Source organism: Dasypus novemcinctus, chromosome 10 (assembly GCF_030445035.2).
Source record: "Dasypus novemcinctus isolate mDasNov1 chromosome 10, mDasNov1.1.hap2, whole genome shotgun sequence".
NCBI lineage: Eukaryota > Metazoa > Chordata > Mammalia > Cingulata > Dasypodidae > Dasypus > Dasypus novemcinctus.
Window position 1 is genome coordinate 58,358,433 of NC_080682.1, and position 22,180 is coordinate 58,380,612.

Sequence of the window (22,180 nt, forward strand, 5' to 3'; positions counted from 1 at the left end):
TAAGTCATCTTGAAGCAGGGCCAAGTAAAATGAGATTTCCCTGGTGCTACTTTAGAGGGTCAATCAAATTGGAATATAGACCTGAGCTTTATTTCAATGTTAAATTTCTTGAACTTGAAAACTCTACTTAAGTGGTTAGATAAGTGAATATCCTTGCTCTTAGGAAATGTACATGGAATATTAAGTCTTTAAGGAGCATAAAATTTGCAACCTACACTCAAATGTTTAGAAAATAAGTAGATGAGAGATAGAGATATAGAGAGACAGATATATAAAAAGATAGATACAGATGGATAAATAGATGGGTAAGTAGATGATAGTGTAAGGCAAATGTGGCAAAATGTTAAAAGTTGGTAGATCTGGGTATCTGAGTAAAGAGTATGTTGGAGTTCTCTTCTGTATGGGTTTTGTAGGTTGGAAATTATTTAAAAATAAAAAGTTTAAGAATGAAAAAAAAATGGATGAGTCAACATGGACTGGCCACCTACTCCATGTACAGTATGTATGAGGTAAGTAGGTCTACAGGGATGGACAAACAGAAAGAACCCCTGCCTTCCCAGAGCTGCTTCTGACAGGGTCAATGTCAGACCTGTCGCAGGACATGACGACGGTAGCCACCCATGGGACCCTGCAGGACCCTGGCATCCCAAAGGGCACAGCAGAGACCAGCCAGGGAATTCAGATGAAAGAAGAGAAAAAGCAGGCTTGAATTGTTTCCACAGCTACTGGAGAAACTAATTCAAGGTTTTTATCCTACTTTGATTATGAAGATGGAACTGTATAAAAATACTCATGTAAACCCAATTTTCAAAATCAATGAAGAAATAATTGCCAGATCTTGTCTAATGAGCTACCAAAGCACAATCTTAGGATAAGTTCAGAGTTTTCATATGCACAGTTTTCCTGCATGTTGAAATACTTTATTAGTCAAGGAAAGACGTATGTTACCTAACATTCACCCTTCCTACATTACCCCAAACATGTATTATAGACAGGGTCTGGCCCAGCACTTCCCAAAAATACTATGTGAAAAATTGGTTCTATGGTTAAAAAGGGGAAGAGGGATTGCAAAAATAACCTCTTCTTAGAGATTCCTAATGAACATTAGCGTGTAAAACACTAAGAGAAGCCCTGCATTTCTACTCTTATAAGCATGGGACTAAAGCAGTGAACATAAAGACAAAGTCCTTGCTTTCATGGAGGTGACAGTCTAATAGGGGAAAGCAGACTAAATAAATGCTAAGGAGAAAAAAAGCAGAGTAAGGTAGATGAGGAACGGGAGAAGAGCACTGCTATTCTGCACAGGGCCGCCAGCAGCAACCTCACTGACAAAGCGGCAGTGGGGCAGACGGGAAGGGAGAGAGCCATGGGGCTTTCTGGAGGAAGGGCACAGCAGGCAGAGAAAAAAGTGCATGCAAAGGCTCTGAGGCAGGAGTGTATCTGGCACAGCAAATAGGCCAGAGTGGCTGAGTGCTGTGAGCAAAGGGAAGATGAGAGGAGATAAGACGGAAGAGGCAGCCAGGGGCCAAATCACATGGAGACTTTGACTCACATGCTGAGTGAAATGAGACACACCTGGAGACTTCAGAGCAGCACTGTAATATGCTCTGGCTTTCACACAGATGAAGCGATGGCAAGGAATCAATTATTAGGCTGCTTCAACCAACTAGCTGACAAATGACAGTGATGTGGACCAGAGTGACTGCACTGGAGGCTGCAAGAAGTGTTCAGGGTCTGGATATATTTTGAAGGTAGAGCCAGGTAGAAGAGGAGAAAAAGAGAGACGTCAAGAATAACTCCCAGATGTCTTGCCTGACAACTGAAAGGATGGGGACTCCTGAGGAGTAAGTGGAGACAGAAGAAAGAAGGGGTCCAAAAGCTGAGTTCAGTGGCATTTCAGCATTTCAAAGTCATGAGGAGAGAAGCAACCAGCAAAGGAGACTGAGAAGAATCAAGAACACTATCCAAGAAGCCAAGTAAAGACAGTATTTCAAGAAGGAAGGAGTGATCAAATGTGGTAAGTGCTTTTTGAGGACAATAAAATGAGGACTAAAAACTGACCAATGACTTTGGCCAAGAGAGAAATCAGTGCACTTGACAAGAGTAACTTCTTGGAATGGTGAGGATGAAAGCCTGATTAGAGCAGAATTAAAAGAGAATGGGTAAACAGAACAACACAGCAGATGTGGCAAAACGTTAAAAGTTGGTGGATATGGGTATCTTGAAGGGTGCTATATTGGAGTTCTCTGTGTGGGTTTTGTATTCTTTTTTGCAATTGTTCTGTAAATTTGAAATCATCTCAGAATAAAAGATTTTTTTTTAAAAGACAGAGAGAATGGGAAGAGAGGCACTGGGATAGTAAGAAAACTCTTGCAAGGAGATTTGCTGTAAAGAGGAACAAGAAGTAAGTAAGGTGGCAGCTGAAGAGGGGTGAGCTATGGAGGGAGGAGTTCCTAAGGTGGAAGATAAACTGGCATGCCCATCTGCTATGGGAGAGGGGTGAACTGCTGGTGTGAGGTTCCTGAGTCCATGCGGTGGAAAGCAATCTCCTGCACAAGAACAGCAAAGATTCAACAGAAGGAGGCAGAGATTCAAGCCGCTTAACCAAAGCAGTGGTGGGGACTTGCACAAATCCTCTTTCAGCCTACTCGTTTTTTCCCTGGAGGATGTGGAGACTCTGTGAGAGAAGAGAAAGGATGAAATGGTCATCCTGGACAGTAGCACTGATGGGCAGCAACGAGCGCCCACTCAAGGCCAATGGTCATACACTAATAAGACTAGTCAGCCTGGGTGGGTGGTTTTCTCCACCTATGTTCGGTTGCCTGGGTGAAGGTGGTGAGCTATGTATTCCTCCTCTAAGTTCCCTGAAGTTATTTGATCACAGATGCCTAATAACAGTCCCAAAGACTTTATACAAAATGCTTGCCTATGCTTAAACAGCTAATAAAGGCAAAGGAAAATACTGACACCAGAGGGGCCAGGCAGGCAGGCCTTGCAGGGGAGTACACAAAAGGCTGCTCAGGGGACGTTCTCTAAAATGAGAGGACAGCAGACTGGCACAGCTGTAAGAGTCTGAGGTTTGGAGTCAGACTTTTCCTCCAGCTGAGTGATCTTGGGTAAAGGCATCTTTCTGAAATGTATCATAAAATGAGAGAGTCATCGGCTGCTTTTCAAGGATGTTCTGAGAATTAATGCTGATCAGCACTTAGCCCGCATTTTCTAACGTACGACAGGCATCTATTTTAAGGAGGTAATCATCATATTAGCCAGTCAGCTCTGCCACAGCAACCAGGTGAAAGGCGCTACCTCCAAAGCGCCACCATCTCCAGGTACCCAGCCACCTGTCCGCCAGGAAGGCCCCAGTGATGTCAAAGGGTTAGCACACCTTGCTGTCAGTTTACAGTCAGGCACTTCAACAGTCAAGGTAGAACTTGGCTGCTTTACCTCAAGAGTAAATTGGTGTTTCTAGCTCCTAAGTTACGTGCAACAAAATGAAGCCCCCTCCCTTTCCTATAAAACAGCCCATTTCACAAAAGTTCTCATATAACCCAGTATCATGTCTTTAAGTTTTGAAATGATTCGAGACTTTTCAAAAATCACAAAAACAGTAGAGAGGCACAGGATACCCTTCACACAGCTTCTGTTAATAATAATATCTTATATAGCCATCATACAATGATCAAAACCAGGAAAATAACAGATATAAAAAAACCACATGAATCTACCGACCTCATTTGAATTTTGCCAGTTTTGCCTTAAATTTCCTTTGTTTTTTCCTGATGCAAGCAGGATCCGATCCTGATCCCACATTGCATTTAGTTGCCATGTCTCCTTAGTCTCCACCCATCTGTGACAGTCCCTCAAACTTTTTTTTTTTTTTTTTGGTCTTTCATGACACTGACACCTGTGAAAAGGACTGGCCAGGTATTTTGGAGAATGTCCCTCCATTTGGGTCTGTCTGATGTTTTCTCATGATTGGACTGAGCTTGTGCATGTTTATTAAGAATCCCCCAAAAGTAATGTCATGCCCTGCTCAGTGCACCAATACATCTCTGGGGATGCTGACTTTGATCATTAGTCAAGAGGGCATTTGCTTGGCTTTTCCACCCACATCATATCTGACATAGTGTGAAACAGAATTCTGTCTTTCCCCAGATCATAATGGAAATGAGCAGATGTTTTCATCCACAGCCCTGTACACCAGTAAATTTAACAGTGCTCAGTACCCAATGAGTTTATTTCTGTTTGTTTGTAATCATATTCTAAATTCTTTTTAGACCTAAATATGTTTAAAAGAGGAGAAGGCAGCAGTACACATTTTTTAAATGGGATGCTCCGCTGACCTGCCACCCCATCTGCCCCTTCTTCAATCAACCACATCCAGAATCCCTTTGCCACCTAAAGGCCCCAAGTCCCATATGAGCACTCAGGTACCCAGAGTCGCAATAACAAAGAGCACCAACCCCAGGTTGAACAGGTCCTTCAAGGACCTTTACCCATGCCATCTCTACAGATATATGTTATTAGCCACAGTTGAGAGAAGCAGCTCACAGAGTTTAAGTAATTTGCCCAGTACCTTAAAGCTAGTAAGTGGTGGAGCAGAAATTCATGCACAAGAAAATCAGACACAACAAAAACCACACTGTTAAGTCTGTTCAATGTGGGAGGAAAACAGCTTCCCTGGGCTCAAACCTCCAAACTCTAATAAAGGAGATGTAATCCTCTCATAATGATAACCACTCTTTATATGGCATCTATATAGTCCTTACCTATGTATTCTCTTTTTATTTTTTTAAAGATTTATTTTATTTATTCTCCACCCCCACTGCCTGCGCTTGCTATCTGCTCTCTGTGTCCATTTGCTGCACATTCTCCGGTGTCTGCTTGTCTTCTCTTCTCATCTTCTCTTTAGGAAGCATCGGGAACCGATTCTGGGAACCGATTCTCCAGTGTGGGAGAGAGGCACCCAATTGCTTGAGCCATCTCAGCTCCCTGGTTTGCTGAGTCTCCCATTGTCTTTCCTCTGTGTCTCTTTTTGGTTGCATCATCTTGTTGCATCAATTCGTGGCACAGGCCAGCTTCACTTTCACCAGGAGGCCCTGGGAACCAAACCCAGGACCCCCCATACGGTAGACGGGAGCATACCCACTTGAGCCATATCTGCTTCCCCATATTCTCTTTTTTTTTAATTTTTAAATTGTCCTTTTTAAAAAAGATAAAGAGATCACACAATACGTTATGTTAAAAAACATAAAATGTTCCCATATACCTTATTCCCCACCTGCCCCCCACACTCCTCCCACATCATCATCCCCTTTCATCAGTGAGGCACATTCACTGCATTTGGTGAATGCACCCTGGAGCACTACCACGCCAAGTGAACCATTGTTTACATTGTAGTTCACACTCTACCCCAGTCCATCCAGTGGGTTATGGCAGGATAAACAATGTTCTGCATCTGTCCCTGCAGTATCATTCAGGACAACTCCAAGCCCTGAAAATGCCCCACATCACACCTCTTCTTCCCTCTCCCAGCCCTCAGCAACTCCCATGGATACTGTCTCCATATCAATGATAGAGTTTCTTCCCTTACTAGAGTCACAGCTATTCTATGGTAGAATATCAGCAAGTCCGCTCCAATCCATATTATATTCTTCCATCTTGTGGACCCTGGGAAGTGATGTCCACTCCATCTCTAAATTGAGAGGGGCATATTCTCTTTTTAAATTTCTCAAAAGCTAGGAGATGGTATCCCATTTCACAGAGGTCAAAAAGGGAAACAAATGTGCCAAGATCACACACACGGTAAACACGCGGCAGAGTTAGGGTCTCGAATTCCAAGTGCAGTCTTCTTTCCACTCTCACTACTGTACATGGATGTCTTTCATATTTATTCATCTCACTTCAAAGTCTACGCTCCATAAGGAAATGCTACAACAAACATTCTTATAAGCCCTGAATTTCTCTGATGAAAGCTACAGTACAAAGTACTGTACTCTTCTAAAGTCAGTAATATCACATATGTAAATCCTTAACCCTTCAAATCTATGAACTCATTGGGACTCTCCAGAACTCTGTGAGATAGAGTGAGGTCACATTATCAGCCCTCCCTTACAAATGAAGCAAATGGGACATAAAGAAATCAAGATTTGATACTTGAACAGGGACTCAAAGTCAAAGTTTCTTCCACTCATACAACCAGTTTTTTGGCCATTCAACAAACACTGACTCCCTGCCTGCTTTCTATTCTAAGTACTGGGGATACAGAGAGATGCAGATCAATAGTCTATGGGTTAGTGTTTAGACTTTCCCCAAACCTGCATACAGAGTCCAGTAGGGCAGAGCTTCTTGCCACCCCCACCCTGAACCCACACCTGTGTCCCACAACATCCAGGATTCTACAGAAACAGGCGTGTTCTGTGGAGGTTCCTGAGGAAAGTTCCTGGGGGGGAGTAGAGCAGGGGGCACCATGTATTGAAATATGAATCAAAATAATCATTCTCGTGGCTGATTCTCTTCTGTTGGCCCTTCTCATCAGTACCCAGAGCAGAGTATATAATCCCACATGTACTAAAGGACAAAACCAGGAAAGAAATGGTATCAACTTCACCCACAGGAAAACAAATCACATTTACATCATTCAACTAATATTTATTGAGCACTTACTATACACGGGGTGCATGGGGAATCAAAGAGGTGAATGTAAGACAGTCTCAGCCCTCCAGGAATCCACAATTTGTAAGAATTATAATCACATACATAACAGCTATCGTGAAGGCAGAGGACAAGCAAAGCCATAGGGAAGCGCTGTCTTGTGTGAGGTACCATTGGTTTTAACACTCAAAAATTCTAAAAAGTCTAAAGCTTTTCTTTTCTTTTCCTTGTTTTTCATGTCAACTCTGATGACCTATATTTCATAATATGCCATGTGTGCCACATGTTATCAATTCAACACGGAAAGAAGGGGGAATAATGGGGGGGTGTTAAAAAGCCCTCTTACAATGGACCAAAATATACAGGCATATTGCTTTCATTGTACTTCACAGATATTACATTTTTTACAAATGGAAGTTTGTGACAAACGGTCGAGCAAGTCCATGGCGCCATTTTCCCAACAGCATGTGCTACTTCATGTCTCTGCTTCATATTTTAATTAAGGTGTGTACACTGTATTTTTAGACATAATGCTATTGCACACTTAATAGACAACAGTATAGTGTAAACATAACTTTTATATACACTCAAAAACCAAAAAGTTCATGTGACTCATTTTATTATTTGCTTTATTGCAGTGGTCTGGAACTGAACTTGCAATGCCTCTGACAAATGCCTGTAAGGACCAGCTTCTCAGTTTTAAAAGTTTATTTGAAAAGGAAAACACTGTCTGTAAGAAGGAAGGAAGAAAAGAAAGGAAAGAGTAAGGGAGAGCATATCCAGTTAGGGAGATCAGGGACAATCTCAAGAAGGATGTAGCCTCTGACAAAGTCCTAGAAGGACAGAAGAACAGGCAAGTAGGGGTGAGAGAGCATTCCTCATGCAGCAGCAGCCCAAAATGACAATGAGCAAAGAAAAGGGCAAAATAAGCCCTGAGAATTTAATGCAGATGGGAAAGAATACATTGGACCATGGCTCTTTATTACAACACATGTGCAGAAGAGTCACCCCAGGATGCTGTGAGCCCTGAGGACTCCTGTGCCCCATCCTTAGGAATTCTGGTTCAGAAGGTCAAGAGAGTGGGTTCTGGAAATCCACAGGATAGGTGGATCTTGGTTGTGTTAGAGACCTGGCGAGAGAGGAGGCTGAGCTTGGCTACAGAACACAGACAAGTACAGACAAGTGCCATGCAATTGCCATGACGGGAATCCTGCTTGAAAAATGTGATTCTCAAAATGTGGTCCCAAGACCAGCAACATCACCTGGGATCTTGTTAGAACTGCACTTTCTTTCTTTTTTATTTTATTTTATTTTATTATTCCTTTATTAAAAATATTACATTAAAAAAATATGAGGTCCCCATTCACCCCCACCACCCCCACCCCACCACTCCCCCGACAGCAACACTCTCCCCCATCATCATGACACATCCATTGCATTTGGTGAGTATATCTCTGGGCATCGCTGCACCTCATGGTCAATGGTCCACATCATAGCCCATACTCTCCCACATTCCATCCAGTGGGCCATGGGAGGATCTACAATGTCCGGTAATTGTCCCTGCAGCACTACCCAGGACAACACCAAGTCCCGAAAATGCCTCCACATCTCATCTCCTCCTCCCATTCCCCGCACCCAGCAGCCACCATGGCCACTTTTTCCACACCAATGCCACATTTTCTCGATTACTAACCACAATAGTTCATGAATAGAATATCAGTAAGTCCACTCTAATCCTTACTGTATTCCTCCTTCTTGTGGAGCTTGGATTGGTTGTGTCCATTCCACATCTATGTCAAGAGAGGGCTTAGATTCCACATGGATACTGGATGCAATCCTCCTTCTTTCAGTTGTAGGCACTCTAGGCTCCATGGTGTGGTGGTTGACCTTCTTCAACTCCCTGTTAGCTGAGTGGGGTAAGTCCAATAAACCAGAGTGTAGGAGCTGCAGTCTGTTGAGGCTCAGGGCCTGGCTATCATATTGTCAGTCCAGAGATTCAGATCCCCTAGATATATCTTAAACCCCAGCACCAACTACAATTCCAGTAAAGTAACAGGAAAGGCTTGTGAAAAGAGATCACGTCTGAGTCCAGCTCCATCACGCAGAAACACCAACTCCAAAGAAGGGCCAACTGACATGGCACTGAATTCCATCTGCCATGACCGTAAAACCTGTGGGTCTCTTTAGCCCTCAAAGGAACCAATACCTGGGGTTGTATCTACTTTGTCTGTCTCTGAGACTCTGCTCAGGTACAACTGCACTTTCTTGACCCACCTCAAATCTACTGAATCAGAAACTCTGGGTGGAGCTCAGTAATGTGTGTTTTAACAAGCTCTCCAGGTGCGTTGATACATACTCAAGCATGAGAAGCACCACCTTGAGTGCATACAGGCCATGGTATATGATGACCAAAACTGTACTAAAACCCCCGCCAACTCCATCCCCAGCCAAATTCACATTGTTATTGTTATTCAACCATCCCTTCCTCATAACAAGGAGACTTTCTGCAAACCAATATGCATTTTAATGACTCATTCATCTACTTTGTAAATCACTAACATTTAATAGTTGACCGAGGTTCTGCAAATGTACTAAAAGGCAAGTGTTACATCAGAACTTGTCACAAGCGAATGTGCATGAAGGCACTTGGAGGGCTTGTGGAAGTGCAGATTCTGAATCTATAAGTTTAAAGGAGAGCCTAGGTTTCGGCATGTCTATCACGCTCCCAGGTGAGGCCCACGCTGCAAGCAGTAAGACAGCACATGACTCTAGAAGCCCCTTCCCGCCCCTCAGATCTGCCCCCGTGGTCTGCTGCAGTGGCCCCTCTTTGCCCAAACACCCGGCATTCCTGGTGTCTCCCTTTCTCCCAGGTGGCCGCTCAGCCAATACTTCTAGCTGCAAGGTCTCCGCCTGTCATCTGCCAGAGTGAGAAGAGGGAAGGGGCGGGGCTGTCTGGGTCCATGAGGCAGAGTTGACGTTGATACATTTCCCCAAGCACTGTCCTGTACCTCCAGAGGGGCTTGGGAGGATCTGGCTCATTGGTTTACAGAGCTAACTATCCATTATTTAAAACAAACTATTCGGTTTAGCTTTATTGGAGGATAAAAAATCAATAGGCATTCCTTAGGGCTAGAGGTGCCCTTGTCAGCTCTTCACAAGCTCAAGCAGTCAAAATCCCAACTGGGACCACTATTAACTCAATTAAAATAAATAAAAAATTAAAAAAAAAAAAAAAAAGAAACCAAAAAAAAAGCCTGATGCTTGGAGACAGCTTTCCCTAAAGTGGGGAATCCTGTTTTATCCTGCTATACACTGCACCAGTAGCCCACTCCATGAGCTCATCAAATATTCTGTGGTTATGAAACGTTTATGCTGACAAAACTGCAGAGTTGCAGCCCGAGACTTAACTGCAAATATATATTAACTGCGGCCATCAAAACACAGCTTCTCTTCTACTTCAGGGTCTATTTCCTACTGGGCAGTTCTGTTGCCACCGTCTTCATCTCTCCTACAGAGGTTGTTCTCACGTAAAGATGTTGTTTGAAATTCCACAGGACTTCTTTAGAATAGTTAAGCTAAAATTAACAGAAGATTTCTGAGATAAAAACCAGGATTCTTAACATTTAAGCCCGATGTGTGGGTAGCAACGTTATGAATGCTCTTTCTGTGTATGAGATCATAAAATAATGATTTAATCACCAGAGAATATTTATCACATATAGTGTCAGATGTTGTACTGTAAAATTTATGAAGCTCAAAGCTCCAGTATACAATATAAAGAGATTGCTGAAATGTTTTGGACCTACTGGCCCAGCTCCACTGTTTATTACATGGAAGCCCAATATTTTAATAGGCCCCCTTTGAAGACTTCCTGCTGAAAAAAATAAAGACATTTACAATTCAACAAATTACATTTAATGTGTACACTCAACAAGCGAGGAAAAAAAATATAGCACATCCTGATGACTCTCTAATGAAGGACAAGGAAAAAGCCCAAGGAATAATAAATCTGATATAAGGAAAAGAGGAGGGAAATAGACCAAGAATAGAAACACTTTGTGCCTTCAAAATGGATTAAGGAACCACCACAATATCCGTAGTGTAAGCAGAAACCATCAAGCATAAAGATTGTCTAATAAAAATTTCAAGGTATGATTATAATTAGATAGCTATCAATCCAACCCCTTATTCAATTCTCATAAAGCTTGCCACTCAGCACTGAAGCTATAATATTTTTTTAGGTTGGTCACCTTTATTTCTATGTTGAGAGGAAAATGTTAAAGAAAACCATAAAGAGATGTAAGGAAAGCTAATGGCAAGACTTCTGGCAGGGAAGAGAAGCAGCCAAAAAGAAGGGGAAAAAACCCACTGAGGAGATTTAATTACACTATGGACTTCAGTTAATAATAATATATCAGTATTGGTTCATTAATGGTAACGAGTATCTCAGACTAATGTACAATGATAATGATAGAAGAAACTGGAATCCAGGTAGGTGGGAACTCTCTTCTCAATTTTCCTATAAATCTTAACTGCTCTAAAAAATAAAGTCTACTAAAAGAAAAAAGGTGGGGGAAGACCTGAATTCTAGTCTCAGACTTTCATAGTATTGAAGTCTACATACAATTAAGCTACATATATATATAAAATGAAGATGGGACACATTGCCCACAACCTAGTGCTTCCATATAAAATTCTGTTAGTGTTCATTTTCCTGCAACTCCAAATAGCTGCTGTCCCCACCCCTCCACAGTCTTACTAAGGGCTTCTTGTACTTTTGACAAATGCAAATCTCTGCATGACTGCTCTAATCACCTTGTTCATATCCAGACAACATAGTCCAGCAAAACATTCCCAGACCCAAGAGGCCTATATGCTCTATTAAATATTCCAAAAGGACAGGGAGTTTTATGCCTTCTCTGGCATATCTATGTCCAGTGGCCAGGACAAAGTCCCACCTCGGATACAAACTGAATATTTTCCAAATGAATTAATAAAAAATTCCTCAACCCTCTCAGCATATGAAGCCATAGTGGGTAACCTGAGCGAGGTCCCCAGGGTGGGTCTGTTCATTGCTCAACAAAAGCTAATGAACACGCCAGCCAACAAAACAAAACCCTTGCCCTCATGGAGTTTGTGTTCTAGTTTGGGAGTCAAGCAATAAACAAATAATAGATATCAGATGGTGAAAAGTGCTATGGAGAAAAACAAAGCAGGATAAAAGGGATGGAAAGCTCCCAGGGTAGGGTCACTATGGGGTTTAAGGGAAAACCTGAGGTTGTGAGGAAGGCAGCTATGAGATGAGCAAGCAGGAAAGCACACCAGGCAGAAGGAGCAGTGAGTGCAAATGCCCTGTGGAACACAACAGAAGAGGGAGGCACAAGATGCAGGGACAGGAAACGATATCAAGGAAATGGGCGGAAGTGGGGGCAGCTGATAGAAGTGGGTCACAACCTACCAGAGAATCATGAAATTAATTTAGCAAGTCACAACCAGCCTGTTAAAAAATAAAATCATGTAGAGAAAAGAATAGAAAATACAAGAACGCTCTGTCTGTTGTAAGGATAAATGCCATTTGGTAAAACTTTGGTGATGTCGGTGGGGGCGGGGGGGCGGTTCTCACGTACAAGTTGTGCATCTGTGCCATGGTGCAATAAAAAATGTATGGAAAGTTGCATTAAAAACAGCTTGAAAAATACTGGTATAGCACCACTATGGGTTGAATTGTGTGTCCCCCCCACCAAAAGAAATTCATTTAAGTCCTAACCCCTGCTACCTATGAATGTGATCTTATTTGGAAATGGGGTCTTTGCAGATATATTTCGTTCAGATGAGGCTGTACTAAATTAGGATGGGACTTAATCCATTCTGACTGATGTCCTCATAAGGAAGGGAGACGAGACCCAGAGACAGAGACCCGGGCAGAAGGCCAGGTGAAGACAGAGGCAGAGACTGGAGGGACACAGCTGCAAGCTCAGGGCGCCCAGGGCTCCAGGGACACCAGAAGCCAGGAAGAGCCAGAGAAGGATTTCAGAGGGAGCATGGTCCTGCTGGCACCTGGATTTCAGACTTCTGGCCTCCGGACCTGTGAGACAAATACATTGTTTTAAGCCACCCGGTTGTGGCACTTTGTTACGGCAGCCCTCACAGAGCTTGTACTGGGGACTAATGCCAGTACTTTCTGGATCAGCTCTGAACAATATGGCATCCACTGGTCACATGCGGCTATTTAAATTTAAATGAACTAAAATTAAACAACATCTAAAATTCGGCTTTTCAGTTGCACCAGCCAATTTCAAGTACTCAACAACTCGTGGCTATAGATATAGACCATTTCCATCATCCCCGAGCATTCTCCTGGAGAGCACTGCTATAGATCATTCCCTGTCTGAGCTTGTGGCCCCTCTAAGGTCACCTGATAGAATTACAAGTTTGTCCACAATGATCAGATGAACAGGTTTTCTGAATAGAAGGTTCTGAGTTTCTATTGTTTCATGACCCAGCTGGAAACAAAACCAAAATAAAATGAAAACCACACTCGTACTAAACCTATGGACTCATAAGGGTCAGTCTGCCTCAATTTCCTTCTCCATAAAGCAACTATTGATAAATAGCCCATCTATTGTTTATTTTGAATTATAAGGACTTAGTAGGGAAAAAAATTACAAGATTTATGGAATCCCTAAAAGAGCACTTTGGGAACAGGGAACCTGACCAACTGTGGTACAACAGTGCGATTTTTAAAAATTCATTGTCTGGCTCTGGGAAGTCAATGAAGTCATAATAGCGCCACGTGGGACTCTAATGGTTATCAATCCATGCTATCATCAGAAGCCCTGCAGCTCAAGAAGATGGTGACACATCATGTGGAGAGTTTTCAGAGCACCTACCTCAGGGGTGGTCACCCAACCTCAGGACAGATCTCCACCTGTGATGTCTGGGGCTGGCTGCCACTTCAAAGGGGTCTTTTCTACTGGAGAATCACCAACGTTTGCTAGCTCCTTCATCCTGGCTCTCTCTGCCATGGCAACAGATGTAAAGAAGCTAATGGATGTGAGGGTCCTATCTCAGTGCTTTAACTGTATAGCTGTACAGCTTAGGAAGGCAGAATGACTGTGCCAACATGACAGTATGGGACAGGGGGAGAGGACAGGGACTTTGCTGTTCCACTGGGGCACACCAAACAGATGCTGCTCCCTCCTAGTCAGAAGTAAAAGGAGCAAGGCTTGCATTCACATCTGCTACTGCTGCAGATTCTTGGTCCCCTTCCAGCTGAAGGCCAGAAAGACGTATTTGCCTTCTGGGCCCAGGAGTAGGCAGGCAAGGAAGGAAATCCCAGGAAGCATGTTACTCAAGGATAGTATCCGTACATCCTGAACCTAAATTCATAACAGGTGGTCTAAAACCTAAGACTGACAGTGGGGTGGAATATTTGAAACTGGGAATGCCCATGAAAATCCACAATGTATGGAACCATATTTCATACAACCCAGTTGCATATTGTGCAGCCAAGTACCACTACAGTGCCTAAAACATGGCAGGGGATTGATACATATTTTCAAAGGAATAAATGAAAGAATGATGAATATAAAATAAGCCGCACCACTACCTTAACAGGACTACGACTTATCTTTCTGAATTGAAGCAGGAAACAGTGAAAGGTGGACATGTCTTTCTCAATATTTCACCAATCTTAGCAATAACATAAAGAAGGAAGAAACCATAAAGGAAAAGAAAATACTATAAAAATTAAAATGTAAATAAATGACACTTTGGGATAAATACCTGCAACATATGATAAAGCCTTAATATTATGACTCTATAAAGAGGTCTTAAAAATTAGTAAGAAAATATATACAGTATGTTAATAGAAAAGTGGACAAAGGACATGAATACGTGTTTCACACACACACATAAAGCTAATAAAAAAATGAAAAAGTTTAATCTCTCCATTGGTAGTCAAAGAAGGGCACATAAAAATGACAATATGATACCATTTTCAACTATCAAATTGGCAAAGGTCTTTTGTTGTTTTGCTTTTCAATGACAATACTTAACATTGCCAAGGGGGTGGAGAAATGGGTTCTCTCCAACCCTTCTCATACGGTTACAGATGACGATTTGATCATGTCAAAGCCCATAGCCTTAAATATGTGAACTCCCTTTGATCCAATAACTCTATTCCAGCAATTTATTCTATGGAAATACTCAGAGTGTAACCAATGATTTATGTGAAAGACATCCGTCACATGTTTATGGTAGGGGAAAATAGCATCACCTATGAATCCATCAATAGAAAGGTTGTTAAGTGAACTATATATTACACGTCTGTGATAGAAACTATGCATCCATTTTTAAAAGTCTTTTTAGAAGATTGTCTAATCATCTATAGATTATCCATTTCATAAATTATCATACTATAGAATATACTTCATGCTAAATCCATACTGTCCATAACTTAATCTTTGTGTGATTCTGAAGGCACTTAAGGATATTACAGAACTCATTTATAATGATGATTTTCATAACTCTCAATTATAATTTTAATAGACTTTTAAGCCTATGCACTAATTGAAAGTGGCAGTTAAAAAAATTACTAGGTAGCAGATTTCCTGATTAAGAACTTCTAATGTCACAAGTGCTGTGCCAAATGGCTCACAGTTTTCTAGGGAATTTAAAATATTCTGTTTTCCTGAATATCCAGATCCTGGAGATTCCAATTCTCAAGTATGTATCCTCACACAAAAATCTTTTGTCAGACCCTTGCTCTGATTCTGTTTGTAAATTTTATCATCCTAACTAGAGACACTAGACACATTCAAGTGTTCTCACCTCCTGTGACAAGACAAATCTAAAAGGACAGCTGTGCAAAGATGGATGCAACATCTGGACCTTGTTATGGCATAGAAGCCCATGACAACAATTTATGTACACCTCTTAAAAAGTTAACATTTTCATTATAATTGTCATTTTCTTTGTTTCTCCAGTCCTGAAACACTACCTGGCCTATAACGGGAGTTCAATAGCTAACTAGAGATAATTAATTAATTAATTACATAGATCATATTCTAATTAAAAATAAGGCCAAAGTAAGCAGAAGTTTTAAATATTTACATATTTTGCTAAGTGATAGCCTGACGATCTTAATTTAGGATTGTTAAGGGAACATATCTTCTCCTAGAGTTAATTATTCTAAATCCGCATCCAACAAAAGGCAAGCTCCTTATAACACTCCTGCAAAACATTAATAGGTATTACTAGATAAAAAGATTCCATGTTCAAATAAGTTTGGGAAATTCTGGAGTAAACAAAGTAAGATCAATTTCTTTGCTGCCAAACTTGTCAGGATTTGGAAAGTGAAGGTGAATTGTTCATCTTCAGAAATAGACATACAATGCAGTTTCCCTATGTCATCTGAAAACAAAATGCTTCCAAACAGGGAATCTCATGAGATTCATGTTCCCCAGAGCCAGCTTTGGAAAATCTTGTTCATAATCTCTTGTGGAAAGTCTTCAAGTAACTCAGGAACATGTGTTACACTAGAAGTCTAGTATACTGGTTAAGCCTATAGCTGGAGTCAAACTATCTGAGTTCAGACACTGCCACTGCCACTTTCTAGTTCGGGCAAGTCATTTTATCTCTCTGTGTCTCAATTGCCTTGTCTGCAGAAAGGAGAGAATGATAGCACCTATCCCCCAGTAAATTACTATGTGTACATGTTTGTACTCTGATTTCATCAGGTTACAGAATATTTAGTAAATCGAGAAATTATAACAATGTGTCAAACAAAGATCGACAGGTTTGGGAACAAGCACAACTGATCCTCACCTGGTTGGAGAAGCTACCAGCTTTCTAACTGCAAACAATCAGCACATCACACCATCAGTCACAGAGCAAATGGCCAGCTCTGACTAATCAGTACTGATTAATCCAGCCAGCTGGTTAAATGGAGGTCTGCGATTACCACTACCTACTTCAGGACTCATACTAGAGCAAGGCAGCGCCCAGAAATACCATTTCTTGTCCCATGGTAGAACCTAGCCACGCCCCCAGCATGACATTGCCCACACAGTCCTTTTTATAGCAAGTCTGTAAGGGTGTTAGTAATTCGGGGAATGCCAGCTTAGCAAGATTTAGCCAGCATATTTACAATCCCCAAGAACAATACATGTAATTCTTTTTATAATTTGGATAGACAAAACAGGAGTTAGAATAACCTAGAGAGACCAGTTTCCAATATCCATCTGGACAAAATATTGGATAAATCTATAGATTTTTCTCCCTGTGAAGTTCATATAAAATATTCATATAAAAATAGAGCATTAGCTAATTTAAACATCGCCATTTTTATTGGTGATACTAAGAACACACAGGCTTAGAAAGCTTTAAAGGAAATTAAATGCTTTGCATTTAACATGTTTGCTACTCTGACCTTTCAACATGAACACGACTAGAAGCAGGACAAAGTAGAAATGAGAATGCTTCACTTATACGATGCTCCATTTCTGATTTGCAATTATAAGTGAAAAGATGTTTTACCTTCAAGGTCAGAAAGTACAAGACATTGTGGGAGCAGCTTCCTGTGGTGCCAGTGGACCACAGTAAGAGCCCTCTTCCTTCAAGGAGGCAAGAGAAGACTCACTGGGAGGACGCCGTGTGCTTCACATCCGTCAAATCTGAGCCTTTGACAGGGTTTTTTTAATTTTCCTCACTGGAACTCACTCTGCGCTTGAGAACACAAGTGAGCCTTATTTCATGCAAATGCAATTGTTTCTGAAAATGTGAACACATTGAATGATAGTTGGAAAGTATTAGGGGAACCAACTCAGTAAAAGGAAACCTATAACAAACGCTCCTCTGTCATTTAAAAATAGGCACTTGCACTTGGCTCCCTGTCATTTCAAATTCACAAATCAGTAAAACAAAAATTAAGCAAAAATGAAAAAAAACAAACACATGAGGTTGGGCAATGAACCAGACTTTCAAACTTTTAATTTTGCTAAGTGAGTGAGCTTTAAAAATTAAATTAAAACAAAAAACCCTGGTTTCCGGTAGCATAGAGGTTCACAATCCTGGCCATACAACGCAATCCCCTGGGGATCTCTGAACCCACACCAGCACCAAGCCTGCCCCAAGATTGTCCAGATTCAGATTCACTGGTCTGACATGAGGCCAGGACTCCGTTATTTCTAAAAAGCTCCTCAAATGATGCTCACGTGCAGCCAGGGTAAAGAACCGTCACCATTTCATATAAGAAAGATGTTTAAAATTTAAAAAAAGAAAGCTATAATCTCAGATTAAAGGACAGCCATTAAAATTAAATAAAATTAGGCTTATACAAAACATAAGTATATTTACCTTATATTTCTTGCTTCATCTCTAACAACTTGGATAAGACAAGAGCCTGGGGACCAGTATTTGGGAACATGTGTCTGTACCACAGACTCCACTTCCCCATCACTAATTCCTTTGTAACCCCTCACAAACTGGCTTTTGCCCTCTCCACTCCTCTGAATTAGCCCTTTCAAAGCTCACAAAGGAATCCAATTTTCTCATTCCTCTACCTAAGGCACTTCAGAGTAGGCTAGTCGCGCCTTCTTAAAGCTGTCTTCCTCCAGGCTTCCCAAGGCCTTAGCTCCATTCACTGTCCTCCAAATCTATCTTGCAAGTCCCTACTTTTGGTTTTGCCTGTGCTGACCCCTCTTCCCAGAATTCCCTTCTGCCCTCTCCATAGGCCAAAATCCTACATATACTTCAAGGACAAAGTCAAATGCTGTTCACTCCATGACTCCCATCCATGTTTCAAGCACAGATCCACAGGGAAGATACTAGAACCTAAAATGCGGTAACATTTCCAAGGGGTGCAAGTAAAATTATAAACAGAAAAGCAAACCTCAAGGTGAAAAGCCAATCTCAAGATCAGAAGCCACAAACACTGAAAACATATTGAAAAGCAAAGCACAAGATGGACAGCAGCAGGTGGTTCAGAACCAAGACAATGAATGTCCATTACAGTACCTGTCATGAAAGCAAACAAGGTACTACCTCTAATGAGCTGGTGATAACAGCTACCACTTTTTTTAGTGCATCTAGTGTGCCAGGCACTTCCTAGGAACATGACATTATCTCATTTAACCCTCATAACTGCTCCACGAGGAATATGTTACAAATGCAGTAAAAATCAGCAATGCAGTCAAGAAACTAACCCAAGGGCACCCAGCTAGAGTCTGAGCCAAGAGTCAAACCTGTGCCTTTCCAATCCCAAAGCCTGCATGAAATCTTTCCACCACAATCCACTGCCTCCCTTAATGGTAACGTCTTTAAACCTTACCTGCTTCTTCCAAAAAATAAGGGGGTTGGCCTAAGTGAATCCCATAGTCCATACTCCAAATCTAACATTCCTAATTCTGTTAAAAAAAAAGGAGGCGAAGACACAGGAGAGGGCCATAAACAGAAAGAAACGAAAACACAAAGTCTAGGGGCGATAACAGACACAAAGGCACACCAGAAAAGGCAAAACGGCCTTTGTGGCCCCCACTAACCCAGACTATCTTGGGTTTCTTTCTGGCTGTTTTAAGTACTTTTCTGACTCTGATATGGTTGTAAGGTAACTTTACACTGCACTGAGTTTTCCTTCCAAATCTCATCCCAAAATGCCCTCAAGGACTTAGAGAAAACCCCTATGAAAATAAAAGTTCGGGGGTGGAGGTGGGAGTGAGAAGACACCAGAAAAGCAAGCTTTGGGGTTTTCATTTTAAATTGAGAAAGGGAATGAGTGATAATGATCAAACGAGGTCATTTGAAAAGGATGTTTTTCAAAGAAAGAAACTAAATGAGTGAGGAGAACAGAAAGGAAGAAGCAAGGAAAATTACTTTGATTTAACCACTGATCTTTAATGACTTTCTTTCCCCTTCTTACTTGATTCTGGGAAGAGTCACAATCCAAAGTATGTGACATTAGAGCTTACTCTTTTTTTTTTTTTTTTTTTTTCTAGAGCTTACTCTTAATGAAATGAGTGGATTAACAAAAATATCAGAGAAGCACAAAGATGGATGGAAGGAATACCACTTCTTTTAATCACTAGGAAAATCAGCAAGAAAAACAAGAACTTGTTGGATACTTGGAAATGTTAACCATTTTCTTTTTCTACAAAACATCTTTAGAGAACAATAAATTATGAACCACCACCTTTCTGTGATATGATGGAGGATTTTGCAAAGCCATCAAGCCAATACTTTACTTGGTACACAAGAACCTTAAAAAGTCTGGGGCCCCTCATGCATTGTGAGAGGGAATATAAAATGGTGCAGTCACTGTGGAAAATAGTTTGCAGGTCCTCAAAGTTAAATATAGAACTACCATACGACCCAGCAATTCCACTCTCAGGTATACACACAAAAGAATTGAAAGGAAGGACTAAAACTGACACTTGTCTACCAATATTCATAGCAGCATTATTTATAATAGCCAAAAGGTAGAAAGTGACCATCAGTAGATGAATGGATGTGATATTTACAGCCAATATTATTCAGCCATGAAAAGGAATAAAGGGAAAACGGACTTTGGCCCAGTGGTTAGGGCGTCCATCTACCATATGGGAGGTCCGCGGTTCAAACCCCGGGCCTCCTTGACCCGTGTGGAGCTGGCCCATGCGCAGTGCTGATGCGCGCAAGGAGTGCCGTGCCACGCAAGGGTGTCCCCCGCGTGGGGGAGCCCCATGCGCAAGGAGTGCGCCCGTGAGGAGAGCCGCCCAGCCTGAAAAGAAAGAGCAGCCTGCCCAGGAATGGCGCCGCCCACACTTCCGGTGCCGCTGACGACAACAGAAGCGGACAAAGAAACAAGACGCAGCAAACAGACACCAAGAACAGACAACCAGGGGAGGGGGGGAAATTAAATAAAATAAATAAATCTTTAAAAAAAAAAAAAAAAAGAAAAGGAATAAAGTTCTGAAACATACTGCAACATGGATGAACCTTAAAAAACATTAGGCTTAATTAAATAAGCCAAACACAAAAGGATAAATATTGCATGATTTCACTTATATGAAAATAGCTAGAATAAGCAAATTCATAGAGACAGAAAGTAGATTACAGGTTACCAGGAGTGGGGGTGGGGGTGAAAGAGCAGGGAGTCACTACTTAGTGGATCCAGAGTTTTTGTTTGGGGTGATGAAAAATTTTGGTAATGGATGGTGGTAATGGTAGCACAATGTCATAAATGTAATTAATGTCACTGAATTGGGACACTTAAAAATGGTTAAAATGAGGTAGATGAGAATTGTGGTTAATAGTACAAATACAAGAGTGTTCCTTTATGAACTAGAACAAATGTACATCACTATTACAATGTGGTAAGACTGTGGCAATGCATGGGAAAAATACAATTAATATAACCTATGGACTATAGTTAACAGCAATATTGTAATATTCATCCATCAATGTCAAAAAAGTACTGTGCTATTAATAGAGGGGTATGGAAAAAAATATACCAAATGTACACTAGAGGCCATAATTAGTAGTAATTGTCTGATGATGTTATCTCATGATCTGTAACAAATGTTCCACAACAATGTGATGTGCTGGTGGGGGGTCTTGTATGGGGATTCTGCACATTTGCATGATTGTTCTCTAGATTTACAACTTCTCTAATAAACATATATTTTAAAATGGTTAAAAGGGCAAATTTTATGGTATATAGCTATGTTACCACAATGTAAGTGGTTTTACAACTGACAACGCTGACATGATTTGATTTCAGAGATGGAGGCACAGTTTTGAGACTCCTTCCTAGGTTCACAAATCCCTCTAAAAAAAAGAAAGAAACGAGTGGGCACAGGTACTAGATGCCTACCACCATCACCCCACCCAGCACCCTTCATAATTTATCTAACTTCTGACTGTTGTATTGTTTTGAAGGAGGAAAATTTTACCACACATGCAATTTTGGGTTTTGTTTTTTTTTAGAGTCCAATTTAAGGGCAAGACGCCTGACCTCAAGGATGGTGTCAGAGGTGCAGCAAACAACCCCAACAGTCCTAGGGAAAGGGTGGGTCCCTTTGGACATGCAGGGCTGGCAGGCAGGGAGACTGAACAAACTGCTCACCGAAGGCATCTCTGTGTAGAAAGCTATCCTAAAGGTTTGGGAAACTTAAAATTCATACATCTATTAGGATTTTATATAAAGGCTGGAAGACAGAAATCATTGAATCCGATTCTGCAGATGGGGAAACAGAAGGCAAATGACTGGTCCAAAGTCAAGGTCATGCAACAAATTAAAGACAATTTCCCCAGCCCTACACTCCCAGCTCAGAATTTAGTTTTCTATTCCCCAATGCCCCCACCGACACCCATTGGTTCAAATAACTTCCCTTCTAGCTCCAGAATGTATTCCCTCAGTTCTTGAATGTTTTTGTAAAGAAGGTACTGCAAAACACACTTTCTTTTTTGCATATATTTGTTTCTTATTTTAGAAGAATAAAATTCATTGAGAGTGTAGCAATTTGATTGTTTATGAATTCCAAAAATA

General features: G+C 41.2%; 1 protein-coding gene across 1 annotated transcript in view; it reads right to left on the reverse strand.

Annotated features, from left to right (window-relative positions):
* Positions 1-22,180, reverse strand: part of KIAA1549L (KIAA1549 like) — a 318,974-nt gene that overhangs the window by 262,230 nt on the left and 34,564 nt on the right. The gene's annotated exons all lie outside the window — the stretch shown is intronic.